Source organism: Vipera berus (assembly GCF_964194415.1).
Source record: "Vipera berus genome assembly, chromosome: 2".
Classification (NCBI taxonomy): domain Eukaryota; kingdom Metazoa; phylum Chordata; class Lepidosauria; order Squamata; family Viperidae; genus Vipera; species Vipera berus.
The window spans coordinates 112,907,728-112,931,922 of record NC_138203.1 but is presented as its reverse complement, the minus strand read 5'-3'; positions in this window follow the sequence as shown (position 1 = coordinate 112,931,922).

Here is a 24,195-nt window from a genome sequence, read left to right as displayed (position 1 = left end):
AGCATGGGCTATCTCCGCAAGGAAACTTCAGATCTGCAAAACTCATGGTTTTTTGGTCTTCGGGGAGGCAGGGGAACAGGAATATGTGTTTGTTTTTCGAATTTGAGCTCTATCTGCAATGGGCACTTTTCATGCTCTAAGCAGTTTTTCCTAACAAATGCAAGATATAGCATGGGCTATCTCGGCAAGGAAACTTCACATCTGCAAAAGTCATGGTTTTTTGGTCTTCGGAGAGGCAGGGGAACAGGAATATGTGTTTGTTTTTCGAATTTGAGCTCTTTCTGCAATGGGCACTTTTCATACTATAAGCAGTTTTTCCTAACAAATGCAAGATATAGCATGGGCTATCTCCGCAAGGAAACTTCAGATCTGCAAAAGTCATGGTTTTTTGGTGTTCAGTGAGCCGGGGGAACATGAATACGTGTTTGTTTTTCGAATTTGAGCTCTTTCTGCAATGGGCACTTTTCATGCTCTAAGCAGTTTTTCCTAACAAATGCTAGATATAGCATGGGCTATCTCCACAAGGAAACTTCAGATCTGCAAAACTCAATGGTTTTTTGGTCTTTGGGGAGGCAGGGGAACAGGAATATGTGTTTGTTTTTCGAATTTGAGCTCTATCTGCAATGGGCACTTTTCATGCTATAAGCAGTTTTTCCTAACAAATGCAAGATATAGAATGGGCTATCTCCGCAAGGAAACTTCACATCTGCAAAAGTCATGGTTTTTTTGTCTTCGGGGAGGCAGGGGAACAGGAATATGTGTTTGTTTTTCGAATTTGAGCTCTTTCTGCAATGGGCACTTTTCATACTATAAGCAGTTTTTCCTAACAAATGCAAGATATCGCATGGGCTATCTCCGCAAGGAAACTTCAGATCTGCAAAAGTCATGGTTTTTTGGTCTTCGGGGAGGCAGGGGAACAGGAATATGTGTTTGTTTTGCAAATTTGAGCTCTATCCGCAATGGGCACTTTTCATGCTATAAGCAGTTTTTCCTAACAAATGCAAGATATAACATGGGCTATCTCCGCAAGGAGACATCCGATCTGCAAAACCCATGGTTTTTTGGTGTTCAGTGAGCCGGGGGAACATGAATACGTGTTTGTTTTTCGAATTTGAGCTCTTTCTGCAATGGGCACTTTTCATGCTCTAAGCAGTTTTTCTTAACAAATGCAAGATATAGCATGGGCTATCTCCGCAAGGAAACTTCAGATCTGCAAAAGTCATGGTTTTGTGGTCTTCGGGGAGGCAGGGGAACATGAATATGTGTTTGTTTTTTGAATTTGAGCTCTTTGTGCAATGGGCACTTTTCATACTATAAGCAGTTTTTCCTAACAAATGCAAGATATAGCATGGGCTATCTCCGCAAGGAAACTTCAGATCTGCAAAACCATGGTTTTTTGGTGTTCAGTGAGCAGGGGGAACATGAATACGTGTTTGTTTTTCGAATTTGAGCTCTTTCTGCAATGGGCACTTTTCATGCTCTAAGCAGTTTTTCCTAACAAATGCAAGATATAGAATGGGCTATCTCCGCAAGGAAACTTCACATCTGCAAAAGTCATGGTTTTTTGATCTTCGGGGAGGCAGGGGAACAGGAATATGTGTTTGTTTTTCGAATTTGAGCTCTTTCTGCAATGGGCACTTTTCATACTATAAGCAGTTTTTCCTAACAAATGCAAGATATAACATGGTCTATCACCGCAAGGAAACTTCAGATCTGCAAAAGTCATGGTTTTTTGGTGTTCAGTGAGCCGGGGGAACATGAATACGTGTTTGTTTTTCGAATTTGAGCTCTTTCTGCAATGGGCACTTTTCATGCTCTAAGCAGTTTTTCCTAACAAATGCAAGATATAGCATGGGCTATCTCCGCAAGGAAACTTCACATCTGCAAAAGTCATGGTTTTTTGATCTTCAGGGAGGCAGGGGAACAGGAATATGTGTTTGTTTTTCGAATTTGAGCTCTTTCTGCAATGGGCACTTTTCATACTATAAGCAGTTTTTCCTAAAAAATGCAAGATATAACATGGTCTATCACCGCAAGGAAACTTCAGATCTGCAAAAGTCATGTTTTTTTGGTGTTCAGTGAGCCGGGGGAACATGAATACATGTTTGTTTTTCGAATTTGAGCTCTTTCTCCAATGGGCACTTTTCATACTATAAGCAGTTTTTCCTAACAAATGCAAGATATAGCATGGGCTATCTCCGCAAGGAAACTTCAGATCTGCAAAAGTCATGGTTTTTTCATCTTCGGGGAGGCAGGGGAACAGGAATATGTGTTTGTTTTGCGAATTTGAGCTCTATCTGCAATGGGCACTTTTCATGCTATAAGCAGTTTTTCCTAACAAATGCAAGATATAGAATGGGCTATCTCCGCAAGGAAACTTCAGATCTGCAAAAGTCATGGTTTTTTTGTCTTCGGGGAGGCAGGGGAACAGGAATATGTGTTTGTTTTTCGAATTTGAGCTCTTTCTGCAATGGGCACTTTTCATACTATAAGCAGTTTTTCCTAACAAATGCAAGATATCGCATGGGCTATCTCCGCAAGGAAACTTCAGATCTGCAAAAGTCATGGTTTTGTGGTCTTCGGGGAGGCAGGGGAACATGAATATGTGTTTGTTTTTTGAATTTGAGCTCTTTGTGCAATGGGCACTTTTCATACTATAAGCAGTTTTTCCTAACAAATGCAAGATATAGCATGGGCTATCTCCGCAAGGAAACTTCAGATCTGCAAAACCATGGTTTTTTGGTGTTCAGTGAGCCGGGGGAACATGAATACGTGTTTGTTTTTCGAATTTGAGCTCTTTCTGCAATGGGCACTTTTCATGCTCTAAGCAGTTTTTCCTAACAAATGCAAGATATAGCATGGGCTATCTCCGCAAGGAAACTTCACATCTGCAAAAGTCATGGTTTTTTGATCTTCGGGGAGGCAGGGGAACAGGAATATGTGTTTGTTTTTCGAATTTGAGCTCTTTCTCCAATGGGCACTTTTCATACTATAAGCAGTTTTTCCTAACAAATGCAAGATATAGCATGGGCTATCTCCGCAAGGAAACTTCAGATCTGCAAAAGTCATGGTTTTTTCGTCTTCGGGGAGGCAGGGGAACAGGAATATGTGTTTGTTTTGCGAATTTGAGCTCTATCTGCAATGGGCACTTTTCATGCTCTAAGCAGTTTTTCCTAACAAATGCAAGATATAGAATGGGCTATCTCCGCAAGGAAACTTCAGATCTGCAAAAGTCATGGTTTTTTTGTCTTCGGGGAGGCAGGGGAACAGGAATATGTGTTTGTTTTTCGAATTTGAGCTCTATCTGCAATGGGCACTTTTCATGCTCTAAGCAGTTTTTCCTAACAAATGCAAAATATAGCATGGGCTATCTCGGCAAGGAAACTTCACATCTGCAAAAGTCATGGTTTTTTGGTCTTCGGAGAGGCAGGGGAACAGGAATATGTGTTTGTTTTTCGAATTTGAGCTCTTTCTGCAATGGGCACTTTTCATACTATAAGCAGTTTTTCCTAACAAATGCAAGATATAGCATGGGCTATCTCCGCAAGGAAACTTCAGATCTGCAAAAGTCATGGTTTTTTGGTGTTCAGTGAGCCGGGGGAACATGAATACGTGTTTGTTTTTCGAATTTGAGCTCTTTCTGCAATGGGCACTTTTCATGCTCTAAGCAGTTTTTCCTAACAAATGCTAGATATAGCATGGGCTATCTCCACAAGGAAACTTCAGATCTGCAAAAGTCATGGTTTTTTGGTCTTCGGGGAGGCAGGGGAACAGGAATATGTGTTTGTTTTGCAAATTTGAGCTCTATCTGCAATGGGCACTTTTCATGCTATAAGCAGTTTTTCCTAACAAATGCAAGATATAACATGGGCTATCTCCGCAAGGAGACATCCGATCTGCAAAACTCATGGTTTTTTGGTGTTCAGTGAGCCGGGGGAACATGAATACGTGTTTGTTTTTCGAATTTGAGCTCTTTCTGCAATGGGCACTTTTCATGCTCTAAGCAGTTTTTCTTAACAAATGCAAGATATAGCATGGGCTATCTCCGCAAGGAAACTTCACATCTGCAAAAGTCATGGTTTTTTGATCTTCGGGGAGGCAGGGGAACAGGAATATGTGTTTGTTTTGCGAATTTGAGCTCTATCTGCAATGGGCACTTTTCATACTATAAGCAGTTTTTCCTAACAAATGCAAGATATAGCATGGGCTATCTCCGCAAGGAAACTTCAGATCTGCAAAACTCATGGTTTTTTGGAGTTCAGTGAACCGGGGGAACATGAATACGTGTTTGTTTTTCGAATTTGAGCTCTTTCTGCAATGGGCACTTTTCATGCTCTAAGCAGTTTTTCCTAACAAATGCAAGATATAGCATGGGCTATCTCCGCAAGGAAACTTCACATCTGCAAAAGTCATGGTTTTTTGATCTTCGGGGAGGCAGGGGAACAGGAATATTTGTTTGTTTTTCGAATTTGAGCTCTTTCTGCAATGGGCACTTTTCATGCTCTAAGCAGTTTTTCCTAACAAATGCAAGATATAGCATGGGCTATCTCGGCAAGGAAACTTCACATCTGCAAAAGTCATGGTTTTTTGGTCTTCGGAGAGGCAGGGGAACAGGAATATGTGTTTGTTTTTCGAATTTGAGCTCTTTCTGCAATGGGCACTTTTCATACTATAAGCAGTTTTTCCTAACAAATGCAAGATATAGCATGGGCTATCTCCGCAAGGAAACTTCAGATCTGCAAAAGTCATGGTTTTTTGGTGTTCAGTGAGCCGGGGGAACATGAATACGTGTTTGTTTTTCGAATTTGAGCTCTTTCTGCAATGGGCACTTTTCATGCTCTAAGCAGTTTTTCCTAACAAATGCAAGATATAGCATGGGCTATCTCCACAAGGAAACTTCAGATCTGCAAAACTCATGGTTTTTTGGTCTTCGGGGAGGCAGGGGAACAGGAATATGTGTTTGTTTTTCGAATTTGAGCTCTATCTGCAATGGGCACTTTTCATGCTATAAGCAGTTTTTCCTAACAAATGCAAGATATAGAATGGGCTATCTCCGCAGGGAAACTTCACATCTGCAAAAGTCATGGTTTTTTTGTCTTCGGGGAGGCAGGGGAACAGGAATATGTGTTTGTTTTTCGAATTTGAGCTCTTTCTGCAATGGGCACTTTTCATGCTACAAGCAGTTTTTCCTAACAAATGCAAGATATATCATGGGCTATCTCCGCAAGGAAACTTCAGATCTGAAAAACTCATGGTTTTTTGGTTTTCAGTGAGCCGGGGGAACATGAATACGTGTTTGTTTTTCGAATTTGAGCTCTTTCTGCAATGGGCACTTTTCATGCTCTAAGCAGTTTTTCCTAACAAATGCAAGATATGGCATGGGCTATCTCCGCAAGGAAACTTCACATCTGCAAAAGTCATGGTTTTTTGGTCTTCGGAGAGGCAGGGGAACAGGAATATGTGTTTGTTTTTCGAATTTGAGCTCTTTCTGCAATGGGCACTTTTCATGCTCTAAGCAGTTTTTCTTAACAAATGCAAGATATAGCATGGGCTATCTCCGCAAGGAAACTTCACATCTGCAAAACTCATGGTTTTTTGGAGTTCAGTGAACCGGGGGAACATGAATACGTGTTTGTTTTTCGAATTTGAGCTCTTTCTGCAATGGGCACTTTTCATGCTCTAAGCAGTTTTTCCTAACAAATGCAAGATATAGCATGGGCTATCTCCGCAAGGAAACTTCACATCTGCAAAAGTCATGGTTTTTTGATCTTCGGGGAGGCAGGGGAACAGGAATATTTGTTTGTTTTTCGAATTTGAGCTCTTTCTGCAATGGGCACTTTTCATGCTCTAAGCAGTTTTTCCTAACAAATGCAAGATATAGCATGGGCTATCTCGGCAAGGAAACTTCAGATCTGCAAAACTCATGGTTTTTTGGTGTTCAGTGAGCCGCGGGAACATGAATACGTGTTTGTTTTTCGAATTTGAGCTCTTTCTGCAATGGGCACTTTTCATGCTCTAAGCAGTTTTTCCTAACAAATGCAAGATATAGCATGGGCTATCTCCACAAGGAAACTTCAGATCTGCAAAACTCATGGTTTTTTGGTCTTCGGGGAGGCAGGGGAACAGGAATATGTGTTTGTTTTTCGAATTTGAGCTCTATCTGCAATGGGCACTTTTCATGCTATAAGCAGTTTTTCCTAACAAATGCAAGATATGGCATGGGCTATCTCGGCAAGGAAACTTCACATCTGCAAAAGTCATGGTTTTTTGGTCTTCGGAGAGGCAGGGGAACAGGAATATGTGTTTGTTTTTCGAATTTGAGCTCTTTCTGCAATGGGCACTTTTCATGCTCTAAGCAGTTTTTCCTAACAAATGCAAGATATAGCATGGGCTATCTCCACAAGGAAACTTCAGATCTGCAAAACTCATGGTTTTTTGGTCTTCGGGGAGGCAGGGGAACAGGAATATGTGTTTGTTTTTCGAATTTGAGCTCTATCTGCAATGGGCACTTTTCATGCTCTAAGCAGTTTTTCCTAACAAATGCAAAATATAGCATGGGCTATCTCGGCAAGGAAACTTCACATCTGCAAAAGTCATGGTTTTTTGGTCTTCGGAGAGGCAGGGGAACAGGAATATGTGTTTGTTTTTCGAATTTGAGCTCTTTCTGCAATGGGCACTTTTCATACTATAAGCAGTTTTTCCTAACAAATGCAAGATATAGCATGGGCTATCTCCGCAAGGAAACTTCAGATCTGCAAAAGTCATGGTTTTTTGGTGTTCAGTGAGCCGGGGGAACATGAATACGTGTTTGTTTTTCGAATTTGAGCTCTTTCTGCAATGGGCACTTTTCATGCTCTAAGCAGTTTTTCCTAACAAATGCTAGATATAGCATGGGCTATCTCCACAAGGAAACTTCAGATCTGCAAAAGTCATGGTTTTTTGGTCTTCGGGGAGGCAGGGGAACAGGAATATGTGTTTGTTTTGCAAATTTGAGCTCTATCTGCAATGGGCACTTTTCATGCTATAAGCAGTTTTTCCTAACAAATGCAAGATATAACATGGGCTATCTCCGCAAGGAGACATCCGATCTGCAAAACTCATGGTTTTTTGGTGTTCAGTGAGCCGGGGGAACATGAATACGTGTTTGTTTTTCGAATTTGAGCTCTTTCTGCAATGGGCACTTTTCATGCTCTAAGCAGTTTTTCTTAACAAATGCAAGATATAGCATGGGCTATCTCCGCAAGGAAACTTCACATCTGCAAAAGTCATGGTTTTTTGATCTTCGGGGAGGCAGGGGAACAGGAATATGTGTTTGTTTTGCGAATTTGAGCTCTATCTGCAATGGGCACTTTTCATACTATAAGCAGTTTTTCCTAACAAATGCAAGATATAGCATGGGCTATCTCCGCAAGGAAACTTCAGATCTGCAAAACCCATGGTTTTTTGGAGTTCAGTGAACCGGGGGAACATGAATACGTGTTTGTTTTTCGAATTTGAGCTCTTTCTGCAATGGGCACTTTTCATGCTCTAAGCAGTTTTTCCTAACAAATGCAAGATATAGCATGGGCTATCTCCGCAAGGAAACTTCACATCTGCAAAAGTCATGGTTTTTTGGTGTTCAGTGAGCCGGGGGAACATGAATACCTGTTTGTTTTTCGAATTTGAGCTCTTTCTGCAATGGGCACTTTTCATGCTCTAAGCAGTTTTTCCTAACAAATGCAAGATATAGCATGGGCTATCTCCACAAGGAAACTTCAGATCTGCAAAACTCATGGTTTTTTGGTCTTCGGGGAGGCAGGGGAACAGGAATATGTGTTTGTTTTTCGAATTTGAGCTCTATCTGCAATGGGCACTTTTCATGCTATAAGCAGTTTTTCCTAACAAATGCAAGATATAGAATGGGCTATCTCCGCAAGGAAACTTCACATCTGCAAAAGTCATGGTTTTTTTGTCTTCGGGGAGGCAGGGGAACAGGAATATGTGTTTGTTTTTCGAATTTGAGCTCTTTCTGCAATGGGCACTTTTCATGCTACAAGCAGTTTTTCCTAACAAATGCAAGATATATCATGGGCTATCTCCGCAAGGAAACTTCAGATCTGAAAAACTCATGGTTTTTTGGTTTTCAGTGAGCCGGGGGAACATGAATACGTGTTTGTTTTTCGAATTTGAGCTCTTTCTGCAATGGGCACTTTTCATGCTCTAAGCAGTTTTTCCTAACAAATGCAAGATATGGCATGGGCTATCTCGGCAAGGAAACTTCACATCTGCAAAAGTCATGGTTTTTTGGTCTTCGGAGAGGCAGGGGAACAGGAATATGTGTTTGTTTTTCGAATTTGAGCTCTTTCTGCAATGGGCACTTTTCATGCTCTAAGCAGTTTTTCCTAACAAATGCAAGATATAGCATGGGCTATCTCCACAAGGAAACTTCAGATCTGCAAAACTCATGGTTTTTTGGTCTTCGGGGAGGCAGGGGAACAGGAATATGTGTTTGTTTTTCGAATTTGAGCTCTATCTGCAATGGGCACTTTTCATGCTCTAAGCAGTTTTTCCTAACAAATGCAAAATATAGCATGGGCTATCTCCGCAAGGAAACTTCACATCTGCAAAAGTCATGGTTTTTTGGTCTTCGGAGAGGCAGGGGAACAGGAATATGTGTTTGTTTTTCGAATTTGAGCTCTTTCTGCAATGGGCACTTTTCATACTATAAGCAGTTTTTCCTAACAAATGCAAGATATAGCATGGGCTATCTCCGCAAGGAAACTTCAGATCTGCAAAAGTCATGGTTTTTTGGTGTTCAGTGAGCCGGGGGAACATGAATACGTGTTTGTTTTTCGAATTTGAGCTCTTTCTGCAATGGGCACTTTTCATGCTCTAAGCAGTTTTTCCTAACAAATGCTAGATATAGCATGGGCTATCTCCACAAGGAAACTTCAGATCTGCAAAAGTCATGGTTTTTTGGTCTTCGGGGAGGCAGGGGAACAGGAATATGTGTTTGTTTTGCAAATTTGAGCTCTATCTGCAATGGGCACTTTTCATGCTATAAGCAGTTTTTCCTAACAAATGCAAGATATAACATGGGCTATCTCCGCAAGGAGACATCCGATCTGCAAAACTCATGGTTTTTTGGTTTTCAGTGAGCCGGGGGAACATGAATACGTGTTTGTTTTTCGAATTTGAGCTCTTTCTGCAATGGGCACTTTTCATGCTCTAAGCAGTTTTTCCTAACAAATGCAAGATATGGCATGGGCTATCTCGGCAAGGAAACTTCACATCTGCAAAAGTCATGGTTTTTTGGTCTTCGGAGAGGCAGGGGAACAGGAATATGTGTTTGTTTTTCGAATTTGAGCTCTTTCTGCAATGGGCACTTTTCATGCTCTAAGCAGTTTTTCCTAACAAATGCAAGATATAGCATGGGCTATCTCCACAAGGAAACTTCAGATCTGCAAAACTCATGGTTTTTTGGTCTTCGGGGAGGCAGGGGAACAGGAATATGTGTTTGTTTTTCGAATTTGAGCTCTATCTGCAATGGGCACTTTTCATGCTCTAAGCAGTTTTTCCTAACAAATGCAAAATATAGCATGGGCTATCTCGGCAAGGAAACTTCACATCTGCAAAAGTCATGGTTTTTTGGTCTTCGGAGAGGCAGGGGAACAGGAATATGTGTTTGTTTTTCGAATTTGAGCTCTTTCTGCAATGGGCACTTTTCATACTGTAAGCAGTTTTTCCTAACAAATGCAAGATATAGCATGGGCTATCTCCGCAAGGAAACTTCAGATCTGCAAAAGTCATGGTTTTTTGGTGTTCAGTGAGCCGGGGGAACATGAATACGTGTTTGTTTTTCGAATTTGAGCTCTTTCTGCAATGGGCACTTTTCATGCTCTAAGCAGTTTTTCCTAACAAATGCTAGATATAGCATGGGCTATCTCCACAAGGAAACTTCAGATCTGCAAAAGTCATGGTTTTTTGGTCTTCGGGGAGGCAGGGGAACAGGAATATGTGTTTGTTTTGCAAATTTGAGCTCTATCTGCAATGGGCACTTTTCATGCTATAAGCAGTTTTTCCTAACAAATGCAAGATATAACATGGGCTATCTCCGCAAGGAGACATCCGATCTGCAAAACTCATGGTTTTTTGGTGTTCAGTGAGCCGGGGGAACATGAATACGTGTTTGTTTTTCGAATTTGAGCTCTTTCTGCAATGGGCACTTTTCATGCTCTAAGCAGTTTTTCTTAACAAATGCAAGATATAGCATGGGCTATCTCCGCAAGGAAACTTCACATCTGCAAAAGTCATGGTTTTTTGATCTTCGGGGAGGCAGGGGAACAGGAATATGTGTTTGTTTTGCCAATTTGAGCTCTATCTGCAATGGGCACTTTTCATACTATAAGCAGTTTTTCCTAACAAATGCAAGATATAGCATGGGCTATCTCCGCAAGGAAACTTCAGATCTGCAAAACTCATGGTTTTTTGGAGTTCAGTGAACCGGGGGAACATGAATACGTGTTTGTTTTTCGAATTTGAGCTCTTTCTGCAATGGGCACTTTTCATGCTCTAAGCAGTTTTTCCTAACAAATGCAAGATATAGCATGGGCTATCTCCGCAAGGAAACTTCACATCTGCAAAAGTCATGGTTTTTTGATCTTCGGGGAGGCAGGGGAACAGGAATATTTGTTTGTTTTTCGAATTTGAGCTCTTTCTGCAATGGGCACTTTTCATGCTCTAAGCAGTTTTTCCTAACAAATGCAAGATATAGCATGGGCTATCTCGGCAAGGAAACTTCACATCTGCAAAAGTCATGGTTTTTTGGTCTTCGGAGAGGCAGGGGAACAGGAATATGTGTTTGTTTTTCGAATTTGAGCTCTTTCTGCAATGGGCACTTTTCATACTATAAGCAGTTTTTCCTAACAAATGCAAGATATAGCATGGGCTATCTCCGCAAGGAAACTTCAGATCTGCAAAAGTCATGGTTTTTTGGTGTTCAGTGAGCCGGGGGAACATGAATACGTGTTTGTTTTTCGAATTTGAGCTCTTTCTGCAATGGGCACTTTTCATGCTCTAAGCAGTTTTTCCTAACAAATGCAAGATATAGCATGGGCTATCTCCACAAGGAAACTTCAGATCTGCAAAACTCATGGTTTTTTGGTCTTCGGGGAGGCAGGGGAACAGGAATATGTGTTTGTTTTTCGAATTTGAGCTCTTTCTGCAATGGGCACTTTTCATGCTACAAGCAGTTTTTCCTAACAAATGCAAGATATATCATGGGCTATCTCCGCAAGGAAACTTCAGATCTGAAAAACTCATGGTTTTTTGGTTTTCAGTGAGCCGGGGGAACATGAATACGTGTTTGTTTTTCGAATTTGAGCTCTTTCTGCAATGGGCACTTTTCATGCTCTAAGCAGTTTTTCCTAACAAATGCAAGATATGGCATGGGCTATCTCCACAAGGAAACTTCAGATCTGCAAAACTCATGGTTTTTTGGTCTTCGGAGAGGCAGGGGAACAGGAATATGTGTTTGTTTTTCGAATTTGAGCTCTTTCTGCAATGGGCACTTTTCATGCTCTAAGCAGTTTTTCCTAACAAATGCAAGATATAGCATGGGCTATCTCCACAAGGAAACTTCAGATCTGCAAAACTCATGGTTTTTTGGTCTTCGGGGAGGCAGGGGAACAGGAATATGTGTTTGTTTTTCGAATTTGAGCTCTATCTGCAATGGGCACTTTTCATGCTCTAAGCAGTTTTTCCTAACAAATGCAAAATATAGCATGGGCTATCTCGGCAAGGAAACTTCACATCTGCAAAAGTCATGGTTTTTTGGTCTTCGGAGAGGCAGGGGAACAGGAATATGTGTTTGTTTTTCGAATTTGAGCTCTTTCTGCAATGGGCACTTTTCAAACTATAAGCAGTTTTTCCTAACAAATGCAAGATATAGCATGGGCTATCTCCGCAAGGAAACTTCAGATCTGCAAAAGTCATGGTTTTTTGGTGTTCAGTGAGCCGGGGGAACATGAATACGTGTTTGTTTTTCGAATTTGAGCTCTTTCTGCAATGGGCACTTTTCATGCTCTAAGCAGTTTTTCCTAACAAATGCTAGATATAGCATGGACTATCTCCACAAGGAAACTTCAGATCTGCAAAAGTCATGGTTTTTTGGTCTTCGGGGAGGCAGGGGAACAGGAATATGTGTTTGTTTTGCAAATTTGAGCTCTATCTGCAATGGGCACTTTTCATGCTATAAGCAGTTTTTCCTAACAAATGCAAGATATAACATGGGCTATCTCCGCAAGGAGACATCCGATCTGCAAAACTCATGGTTTTTTGGTGTTCAGTGAGCCGGGGAACATGAATACGTGTTTGTTTTTCGAATTTGAGCTCTTTCTGCAATGGGCACTTTTCATGCTCTAAGCAGTTTTTCTTAACAAATGCAAGATATAGCATGGGCTATCTCCGCAAGGAAACTTCACATCTGCAAAATTCATGGTTTTTTGATCTTCGGGGAGGCAGGGGAACAGGAATATGTGTTTGTTTTGCGAATTTGAGCTCTATCTGCAATGGGCACTTTTCATACTATAAGCAGTTTTTCCTAACAAATGCAAGATATAGCATGGGCTATCTCCGCAAGGAAACTTCAGATCTGCAAAACTCATGGTTTTTTGGAGTTCAGTGAACCGGGGGAACATGAATACGTGTTTGTTTTTCGAATTTGAGCTCTTTCTGCAATGGGCACTTTTCATGCTCTAAGCAGTTTTTCCTAACAAATGCAAGATATAGCATGGGCTATCTCCGCAAGGAAACTTCACATCTGCAAAATTCATGGTTTTTTGATCTTCGGGGAGGCAGGGGAACAGGAATATGTGTTTGTTTTGCGAATTTGAGCTCTATCTGCAATGGGCACTTTTCATGCTCTAAGCAGTTTTTCCTAACAAATGCAAAATATAGCATGGGCTATCTCGGCAAGGAAACTTCACATCTGCAAAAGTCATGGTTTTTTGGTCTTCGGAGAGGCAGGGGAACAGGAATATGTGTTTGTTTTTCGAATTTGAGCTCTTTCTGCAATGGGCACTTTTCAAACTATAAGCAGTTTTTCCTAACAAATGCAAGATATAGCATGGGCTATCTCCGCAAGGAAACTTCAGATCTGCAAAAGTCATGGTTTTTTGGTGTTCAGTGAGCCGGGGGAACATGAATACGTGTTTGTTTTTCGAATTTGAGCTCTTTCTGCAATGGGCACTTTTCATGCTCTAAGCAGTTTTTCCTAACAAATGCTAGATATAGCATGGACTATCTCCACAAGGAAACTTCAGATCTGCAAAAGTCATGGTTTTTTGGTCTTCGGGGAGGCAGGGGAACAGGAATATGTGTTTGTTTTGCAAATTTGAGCTCTATCTGCAATGGGCACTTTTCATGCTATAAGCAGTTTTTCCTAACAAATGCAAGATATAACATGGGCTATCTCCGCAAGGAGACATCCGATCTGCAAAACTCATGGTTTTTTGGTGTTCAGTGAGCCGGGGAACATGAATACGTGTTTGTTTTTCGAATTTGAGCTCTTTCTGCAATGGGCACTTTTCATGCTCTAAGCAGTTTTTCTTAACAAATGCAAGATATAGCATGGGCTATCTCCGCAAGGAAACTTCAGATCTGCAAAACTCATGGTTTTTTGGAGTTCAGTGAACCGGGGGAACATGAATACGTGTTTGTTTTTCGAATTTGAGCTCTTTCTGCAATGGGCACTTTTCATGCTCTAAGCAGTTTTTCCTAACAAATGCAAGATATAGCATGGGCTATCTCCGCAAGGAAACTTCACATCTGCAAAAGTCATGGTTTTTTGATCTTCGGGGAGGCAGGGGAACAGGAATATTTGTTTGTTTTTCGAATTTGAGCTCTTTCTGCAATGGGCACTTTTCATGCTCTAAGCAGTTTTTCCTAACAAATGCAAGATATAGCATGGGCTATCTCGGCAAGGAAACTTCAGATCTGCAAAAGTCATGGTTTTTTTGGTCTTCGGGGAGGCAGGGGAACAGGAATATGTGTTTGTTTTGCAAATTTGAGCTCTATCTGCAATGGGCACTTTTCATGCTATAAGCAGTTTTTCCTAACAAATGCAAGATATAACATGGGCTATCTCCGCAAGGAGACATCCGATCTGCAAAACTCATGGTTTTTTGGTGTTCAGTGAGCCGGGGGAACATGAATACGTGTTTGTTTTTCGAATTTGAGCTCTTTCTGCAATGGGCACTTTTCATGCTCTAAGCAGTTTTTCTTAACAAATGCAAGATATAGCATGGGCTATCTCCGCAAGGAAACTTCAGATCTGCAAAACCATGGTTTTTTGGTGTTCAGTGAGCCGGGGGAACATGAATACGTGTTTGTTTTTCGAATTTGAGCTCTTTCTGCAATGGGCACTTTTCATGCTCTAAGCAGTTTTTCCTAACAAATGCAAGATATAGCATGGGCTATCTCCGCAAGGAAACTTCACATCTGCAAAATTCATGGTTTTTTGATCTTCGGGGAGGCAGGGGAACAGGAATATGTGTTTGTTTTGCGAATTTGAGCTCTATCTGCAATGGGCACTTTTCATGCTCTAAGCAGTTTTTCCTAACAAATGCAAAATATAGCATGGGCTATCTCGGCAAGGAAACTTCACATCTGCAAAAGTCATGGTTTTTTGGTCTTCGGAGAGGCAGGGGAACAGGAATATGTGTTTGTTTTTCGAATTTGAGCTCTTTCTGCAATGGGCACTTTTCAAACTATAAGCAGTTTTTCCTAACAAATGCAAGATATAGCATGGGCTATCTCCGCAAGGAAACTTCAGATCTGCAAAAGTCATGGTTTTTTGGTGTTCAGTGAGCCGGGGGAACATGAATACGTGTTTGTTTTTCGAATTTGAGCTCTTTCTGCAATGGGCACTTTTCATGCTCTAAGCAGTTTTTCCTAACAAATGCTAGATATAGCATGGACTATCTCCACAAGGAAACTTCAGATCTGCAAAAGTCATGGTTTTTTGGTCTTCGGGGAGGCAGGGGAACAGGAATATGTGTTTGTTTTGCAAATTTGAGCTCTATCTGCAATGGGCACTTTTCATGCTATAAGCAGTTTTTCCTAACAAATGCAAGATATAACATGGGCTATCTCCGCAAGGAGACATCCGATCTGCAAAACTCATGGTTTTTTGGTGTTCAGTGAGCCGGGGAACATGAATACGTGTTTGTTTTTCGAATTTGAGCTCTTTCTGCAATGGGCACTTTTCATGCTCTAAGCAGTTTTTCTTAACAAATGCAAGATATAGCATGGGCTATCTCCGCAAGGAAACTTCAGATCTGCAAAACTCATGGTTTTTTGGAGTTCAGTGAACCGGGGGAACATGAATACGTGTTTGTTTTTCGAATTTGAGCTCTTTCTGCAATGGGCACTTTTCATGCTCTAAGCAGTTTTTCCTAACAAATGCAAGATATAGCATGGGCTATCTCCGCAAGGAAACTTCACATCTGCAAAAGTCATGGTTTTTTGATCTTCGGGGAGGCAGGGGAACAGGAATATTTGTTTGTTTTTCGAATTTGAGCTCTTTCTGCAATGGGCACTTTTCATGCTCTAAGCAGTTTTTCCTAACAAATGCAAGATATAGCATGGGCTATCTCGGCAAGGAAACTTCAGATCTGCAAAAGTCATGGTTTTTTTGGTCTTCGGGGAGGCAGGGGAACAGGAATATGTGTTTGTTTTGCAAATTTGAGCTCTATCTGCAATGGGCACTTTTCATGCTATAAGCAGTTTTTCCTAACAAATGCAAGATATAACATGGGCTATCTCCGCAAGGAGACATCCGATCTGCAAAACTCATGGTTTTTTGGTGTTCAGTGAGCCGGGGGAACATGAATACGTGTTTGTTTTTCGAATTTGAGCTCTTTCTGCAATGGGCACTTTTCATGCTCTAAGCAGTTTTTCTTAACAAATGCAAGATATAGCATGGGCTATCTCCGCAAGGAAACTTCAGATCTGCAAAACCATGGTTTTTTGGTGTTCAGTGAGCCGGGGGAACATGAATACGTGTTTGTTTTTCGAATTTGAGCTCTTTCTGCAATGGGCACTTTTCATGCTCTAAGCAGTTTTTCCTAACAAATGCAAGATATAGCATGGGCTATCTCCGCAAGGAAACTTCACATCTGCAAAAGTCATGGTTTTTTGATCTTCGGGGAGGCAGGGGAACAGGAATATGTGTTTGTTTTGCGAATTTGAGCTCTATCTGCAATGGGCACTTTTCATACTATAAGCAGTTTTTCCTAACAAATGCAAGATATAGCATGGGCTATCTCCGCAAGGAAACTTCAGATCTGCAAAACTCATGGTTTTTTGGAGTTCAGTGAACCGGGGGAACATGAATACGTGTTTGTTTTTCGAATTTGAGCTCTTTCTGCAATGGGCACTTTTCATGCTCTAAGCAGTTTTTCCTAACAAATGCAAGATATAGCATGGGCTATCTCCGCAAGGAAACTTCACATCTGCAAAAGTCATGGTTTTTTGATCTTCGGGGAGGCAGGGGAACAGGAATATTTGTTTGTTTTTCGAATTTGAGCTCTTTCTGCAATGGGCACTTTTCATGCTCTAAGCAGTTTTTCCTAACAAATGCAAGATATAGCATGGGCTATCTCGGCAAGGAAACTTCACATCTGCAAAAGTCATGGTTTTTTGGTCTTCGGAGAGGCAGGGGAACAGGAATATGTGTTTGTTTTTCGAATTTGAGCTCTTTCTGCAATGGGCACTTTTCATACTATAAGCAGTTTTTCCTAACAAATGCAAGATATAGCATGGGCTATCTCCGCAAGGAAACTTCAGATCTGCAAAACTCATGGTTTTTTGGAGTTCAGTGAACCGGGGGAACATGAATACGTGTTTGTTTTTCGAATTTGAGCTCTTTCTGCAATGGGCACTTTTCATGCTCTAAGCAGTTTTTCCTAACAAATGCAAGATATAGCATGGGCTATCTCCACAAGGAAACTTCAGATCTGCAAAACTCATGGTTTTTTGGTCTTCGGGGAGGCAGGGGAACAGGAATATGTGTTTGTTTTTCGAATTTGAGCTCTATCTGCAATGGGCACTTTTCATGCTATAAGCAGTTTTTCCTAACAAATGCAAGATATAGAATGGGCTATCTCCGCAAGGAAACTTCACATCTGCAAAAGTCATGGTTTTTTTGTCTTCGGGGAGGCAGGGGAACAGGAATATGTGTTTGTTTTTCGAATTTGAGCTCTTTCTGCAATGGGCACTTTTCATGCTACAAGCAGTTTTTCCTAACAAATGCAAGATATATCATGGGCTATCTCCGCAAGGAAACTTCAGATCTGAAAAACTCATGGTTTTTTGGTGTTCAGTGAGCCGGGGGAACATGAATACGTGTTTGTTTTTCGAATTTGAGCTCTTTCTGCAATGGGCACTTTTCATGCTCTAAGCAGTTTTTCCTAACAAATGCAAGATATGGCATGGGCTATCTCGGCAAGGAAACTTCACATCTGCAAAAGTCATGGTTTTTTGGTCTTCGGAGAGGCAGGGGAACAGGAATATGTGTTTGTTTTTCGAATTTGAGCTCTTTCTGCAATGGGCACTTTTCATGCTCTAAGCAGTTTTTCCTAACAAATGCAAGATATAGCATGGGCTATCTCCACAAGGAAACTTCAGATCTGCAAAACTCATGGTTTTTTGGTCTTCGGGGAGGCAGGGGAACAGGAATATGTGTTTGTTTTTTGAATTTGAGCTCTATCTGCAATGGGCACTTTTCATGCTCTAAGCAGTTTTTCCTAACAAATGCAAAATATAGCATGGGCTATCTCGGCAAGGAAACTTCACATCTGCAAAAGTCATGGTTTTTTGGTCTTCGGAGAGGCAGGGGAACAGGAATATGTGTTTGTTTTTCGAATTTGAGCTCTTTCTGCAATGGGCACTTTTCATACTATAAGCAGTTTTTCCTAAAAAATGCAAGATACAGCATGGGCTATCTCCGCAAGGAAACTTCAGATCTGCAAAAGTCATGGTTTTTTGGTGTTCAGTGAGCCGGGGGAACATGAATACGTGTTTGTTTTTCGAATTTGAGCTCTTTCTGCAATGGGCACTTTTCATGCTCTAAGCAGTTTTTCCTAACAAATGCTAGATATAGCATGGGCTATCTCCACAAGGAAACTTCAGATCTGCAAAACTCATGGTTTTTTGGTCTTTGGGGAGGCAGGGGAACAGGAATATATGTTTGTTTTTCGAATTTGAGCTCTATCTGCAATGGGCACTTTTCATGCTATAAGCAGTTTTTCCTAACAAATGCAAGATATAGAATGGGCTATCTCCGCAAGGAAACTTCACATCTGCAAAAGTCATGGTTTTTTTGTCTTCGGGGAGGCAGGGGAACAGGAATATGTGTTTGTTTTTCGAATTTGAGCTCTTTCTGCAATGGGCACTTTTCATACTATAAGCAGTTTTTCCTAACAAATGCAAGATATCGCATGGGCTATCTCCGCAAGGAAAATTCAGATCTGCAAAAGTCATGGTTTTTTCGTCTTCGGGGAGGCAGGGGAACAGGAATATGTGTTTGTTTTGCGAATTTGAGCTCTATCTGCAATGGGCACTTTTCATGCTATAAGCAGTTTTTCCTAACAAATGCAAGATATAGCATGGGCTATCTCCGCAAGGAAACTTCAGATCTGCAAAAGTCATGGTTTTTTGGTGTTCAGTGAGCCGGGGGAACATGAATACGTGTTTGTTTTTCGAATTTGAGCTCTTTCTGCAATGGGCACTTTTCATGCTCTAAGCAGTTTTTCCTAACAAATGCTAGATATAGCATGGGCTATCTCCACAAGGAAACTTCACATCTGCAAAACTCATGGTTTTTTGGTCTTTGGGGAGGCAGGGGAACAGGAATATGTGTTTGTTTTTCGAATTTGAGCTCTATCTGCAATGGGCACTTTTCATGCTATAAGCAGTTTTTCCTAACAAATGCAAGATATAGAATGGGCTATCTCCGCAAGGAAACTTCACATCTGCAAAAGTCATGGTTTTTTTGTCTTCGGGGAGGCAGGGGAACAGGAATATGTGTTTGTTTTTCGAATTTGAGCTCTTTCTGCAATGGGCACTTTTCATACTATAAGCAGTTTTCCCTAACAAATGCAAGATATCGCATGGGCTATCTCCGCAAGGAAAATTCAGATCTGCAAAAGTCATGGTTTTTTCGTCTTCGGGGAGGCAGGGGAACAGGAATATGTGTTTTTTTGCGAATTTGAGCTCTATCTGCAATGGGCACTTTTCATGCTATAAGCAGTTTTTCCTAACAAATGCAAGATATAACATGGGCTATCTCCGCAAGGAGACATCCGATCTGCAAAACTCATGGTTTTTTGGTGTTCAGTGAGCCGGGGGAACATGAATACGTGTTTGTTTTTCGAATTTGAGCTCTTTCTGCAATGGGCACTTTTCATGCTCTAAGCAGTTTTTCTTAACAAATGCAAGATATAGCATGGGCTATCTCCGCAAGGAAACTTCAGATCTGCAAAAGTCATGGTTTTGTGGTCTTCGGGGAGGCAGGGGAACATGAATATGTGTTTGTTTTTTGAATTTGAGCTCTTTGTGCAATGGGCACTTTTCATACTATAAGCAGTTTTTCCTAACAAATGCAAGATATAGCATGGGCTATCTCCGCAAGGAAACTTCAGATCTGCAAAACTCATGGTTTTTTGGTCTTCGGGGAGGCAGGGGAACAGGAATATGTGTTTGTTTTTCGAATTTGAGCTCTATCTGCAATGGGCACTTTTCATGCTCTAAGCAGTTTTTCCTAACAAATGCAAGATATAGCATGGGCTATCTCGGCAAGGAAACTTCACATCTGCAAAAGTCATGGTTTTTTGGTCTTCGGAGAGGCAGGGGAACAGGAATATGTGTTTGTTTTTCGAATTTGAGCTCTTTCTGCAATGGGCACTTTTCATACTATAAGCAGTTTTTCCTAACAAATGCAAGATATAGCATGGGCTATCTCCGCAAGGAAACTTCAGATCTGCAAAAGTCATGGTTTTTTGGTGTTCAGTGAGCCGGGGGAACATGAATACGTGTTTGTTTTTCGAATTTGAGCTCTTTCTGCAATGGGCACTTTTCATGCTCTAAGCAGTTTTTCCTAACAAATGCTAGATATAGCATGGGCTATCTCCACAAGGAAACTTCAGATCTGCAAAACTCAATGGTTTTTTGGTCTTTGGGGAGGCAGGGGAACAGGAATATGTGTTTGTTTTTCGAATTTGAGCTCTATCTGCAATGGGCACTTTTCATGCTATAAGCAGTTTTTCCTAACAAATGCAAGATATAGAATGGGCTATCTCCGCAAGGAAACTTCACATCTGCAAAAGTCATGGTTTTTTTGTCTTCGGGGAGGCAGGGGAACAGGAATATGTGTTTGTTTTTCGAATTTGAGCTCTTTCTGCAATGGGCACTTTTCATACTATAAGCAGTTTTTCCTAACAAATGCAAGATATCGCATGGGCTATCTCCGCAAGGAAACTTCAGATCTGCAAAAGTCATGGTTTTTTGGTCTTCGGGGAGGCAGGGGAACAGGAATATGTGTTTGTTTTGCAAATTTGAGCTCTATCCGCAATGGGCACTTTTCATGCTATAAGCAGTTTTTCCTAACAAATGCAAGATATAACATGGGCTATCTCCGCAAGGAGACATCCGATCTGCAAAACTCATGGTTTTTTGGTGTTCAGTGAGCCGGGGGAACATGAATACGTGTTTGTTTTTCGAATTTGAGCTCTTTCTGCAATGGGCACTTTTCATGCTCTAAGCAGTTTTTCTTAACAAATGCAAGATATAGCATGGGCTATCTCCGCAAGGAAACTTCAGATCTGCAAAAGTCATGGTTTTGTGGTCTTCGGGGAGGCAGGGGAACATGAATATGTGTTTGTTGTTTGAATTTGAGCTCTTTGTGCAATGGGCACTTTTCATACTATAAGCAGTTTTTCCTAACAAATGCAAGATATAGCATGGGCTATCTCCGCAAGGAAACTTCAGATCTGCAAAACCATGGTTTTTTGGTGTTCAGTGAGCCGGGGGAACATGAATACGTGTTTGTTTTTCGAATTTGAGCTCTTTCTGCAATGGGCACTTTTCATGCTCTAAGCAGTTTTTCCTAACAAATGCAAGATATAGAATGGGCTATCTCCGCAAGGAAACTTCACATCTGCAAAAGTCATGGTTTTTTGATCTTCGGGGAGGCAGGGGAACAGGAATATGTGTTTGTTTTTCGAATTTGAGCTCTTTCTGCAATGGGCACTTTTCATACTATAAGCAGTTTTTCCTAACAAATGCAAGATATAACATGGTCTATCACCGCAAGGAAACTTCAGATCTGCAAAAGTCATGGTTTTTTGGTGTTCAGTGAGCCGGGGGAACATGAATACGTGTTTGTTTTTCGAATTTGAGCTCTTTCTGCAATGGGCACTTTTCATGCTCTAAGCAGTTTTTCCTAACAAATGCAAGATATAGCATGGGCTATCTCCGCAAGGAAACTTCACATCTGCAAAAGTCATGGTTTTTTGATCTTCAGGGAGGCAGGGGAACAGGAATATGTGTTTGTTTTTCGAATTTGAGCTCTTTCTGCAATGGGCACTTTTCATACTATAAGCAGTTTTTCCTAAAAAATGCAAGATATAACATGGTCTATCACCGCAAGGAAACTTCAGATCTGCAAAAGTCATGTTTTTTTGGTGTTCAGTGAGCCGGGGGAACATGAATACATGTTTGTTTTTCGAATTTGAGCTCTTTCTCCAATGGGCACTTTTCATACTATAAGCAGTTTTTCCTAACAAATGCAAGATATAGCATGGGCTATCTCCGCAAGGAAACTTCAGATCTGCAAAAGTCATGGTTTTTTCATCTTCGGGGAGGCAGGGGAACAGGAATATGTGTTTGTTTTGCGAATTTGAGCTCTATCTGCAATGGGCACTTTTCATGCTATAAGCAGTTTTTCCTAACAAATGCAAGATATAGAATGGGCTATCTCCGCAAGGAAACTTCAGATCTGCAAAAGTCATGGTTTTTTTGTCTTCGGGGAGGCAGGGGAACAGGAATATGTGTTTGTTTTTCGAATTTGAGCTCTTTCTGCAATGGGCACTTTTCATACTATAAGCAGTTTTTCCTAACAAATGCAAGATATCGCATGGGCTATCTCCGCAAGGAAACTTCAGATCTGCAAAAGTCATGGTTTTGTGGTCTTCGGGGAGGCAGGGGAACATGAATATGTGTTTGTTTTTTGAATTTGAGCTCTTTGTGCAATGGGCACTTTTCATACTATAAGCAGTTTTTCCTAACAAATGCAAGATATAGCATGGGCTATCTCCGCAAGGAAACTTCAGATCTGCAAAACCATGGTTTTTTGGTGTTCAGTGAGCCGGGGGAACATGAATACGTGTTTGTTTTTCGAATTTGAGCTCTTTCTGCAATGGGCACTTTTCATGCTCTAAGCAGTTTTTCCTAACAAATGCAAGATATAGCATGGGCTATCTCCGCAAGGAAACTTCACATCTGCAAAAGTCATGGTTTTTTGATCTTCGGGGAGGCAGGGGAACAGGAATATGTGTTTGTTTTTCGAATTTGAGCTCTTTCTCCAATGGGCACTTTTCATACTATAAGCAGTTTTTCCTAACAAATGCAAGATATAGCATGGGCTATCTCCGCAAGGAAACTTCAGATCTGCAAAAGTCATGGTTTTTTCGTCTTCGGGGAGGCAGGGGAACAGGAATATGTGTTTGTTTTGCGAATTTGAGCTCTATCTGCAATGGGCACTTTTCATGCTCTAAGCAGTTTTTCCTAACAAATGCAAGATATAGCATGGGCTATCTCCGCAAGGAAACTTCAGATCTGCAAAAGTCATGGTTTTTTGGTCTTCGGGGAGGCAGGGGAACAGGAATATGTGTTTGTTTTGCAAATTTGAGCTCTATCCGCAATGGACACTTTTCATGCTATAAGCAGTTTTTCCTAACAAATGCAAGATATAACATGGGCTATCTCAGCAAGGAGACATCCGATCTGCAAAACTCATGGTTTTTTGGTGTTCAGTGAGCCGGGGGAACATGAATACGTGTTTGTTTTTCGAATTTGAGCTCTTTGTGCAATGGGCACTTTTCATACTATAAGCAGTTTTTCCTAACAAATGCAAGATATAGCATGGGCTATCTCCACAAGGAAACTTCAGATCTGCAAAACTCATGGTTTTTTGGTCTTCGGGAAGGCAGGGGAACAGGAATATGTGTTTGTTTTTCGAATTTGAGCTCTATCTGCAATGGGCACTTTTCATGCTATAAGCAGTTTTTCCTAACAAATGCAAGATATAGAATGGGCTATCTCCGCAAGGAAACTTCACATCTGCAAAAGTCATGGTTTTTTTGTCTTCGGGGAGGCAGGGGAACAGGAATATTTGTTTGTTTTTCGAATTTGAGCTCTTTCTGCATTGGGCACTTTTCATACTATAAGCAGTTTTTCCTAACAAATGCAAGATATCGCATGGGCTATCTCCGCAAGGAAACTTCAGATCTGCAAAAGTCATGGTTTTTTGGTCTTCGGGGAGGCAGTGGAACAGGAATATGTGTTTGTTTTGCAAATTTGAGCTCTATCTGCAATGGGCACTTTTCATGCTATAAGCAGTTTTTCCTAACAAATGCAAGATATAAAATGGGCTATCTCCGCAAGGAGACATCCGATCTGCAAAACTCATGGTTTTTTGGTGTTCAGTGAGCCGGGGGAACATGAATACGTGTTTGTTTTTCGAATTTGAGCTCTTTCTGCAATGGGCACTTTTCATGCTCTAAGCAGTTTTTCTTAACAAATGCAAGATATAGCATGGGCTATCTCCGCAAGGAAACTTCAGATCTGCAAAACCATGGTTTTTTGGTGTTCAGTGAGCCGGGGGAACATGAATACGTGTTTGTTTTGCGAATTTGAGCTCTATCTGCAATGGGCACTTTTCATACTATAAGCAGTTTTTCCTAACAAATGCAAGATATAGCATGGGCTATCTCCGCAAGGAAACTTCAGATCTGCAAAACTCATGGTTTTTTGGAGTTCAGTGAACCGGGGGAACATGAATACGTGTTTGTTTTTCGAATTTGAGCTCTTTCTGCAATGGGCACTTTTCATGCTCTAAGCAGTTTTTCCTAACAAATGCAAGATATGGCATGGGCT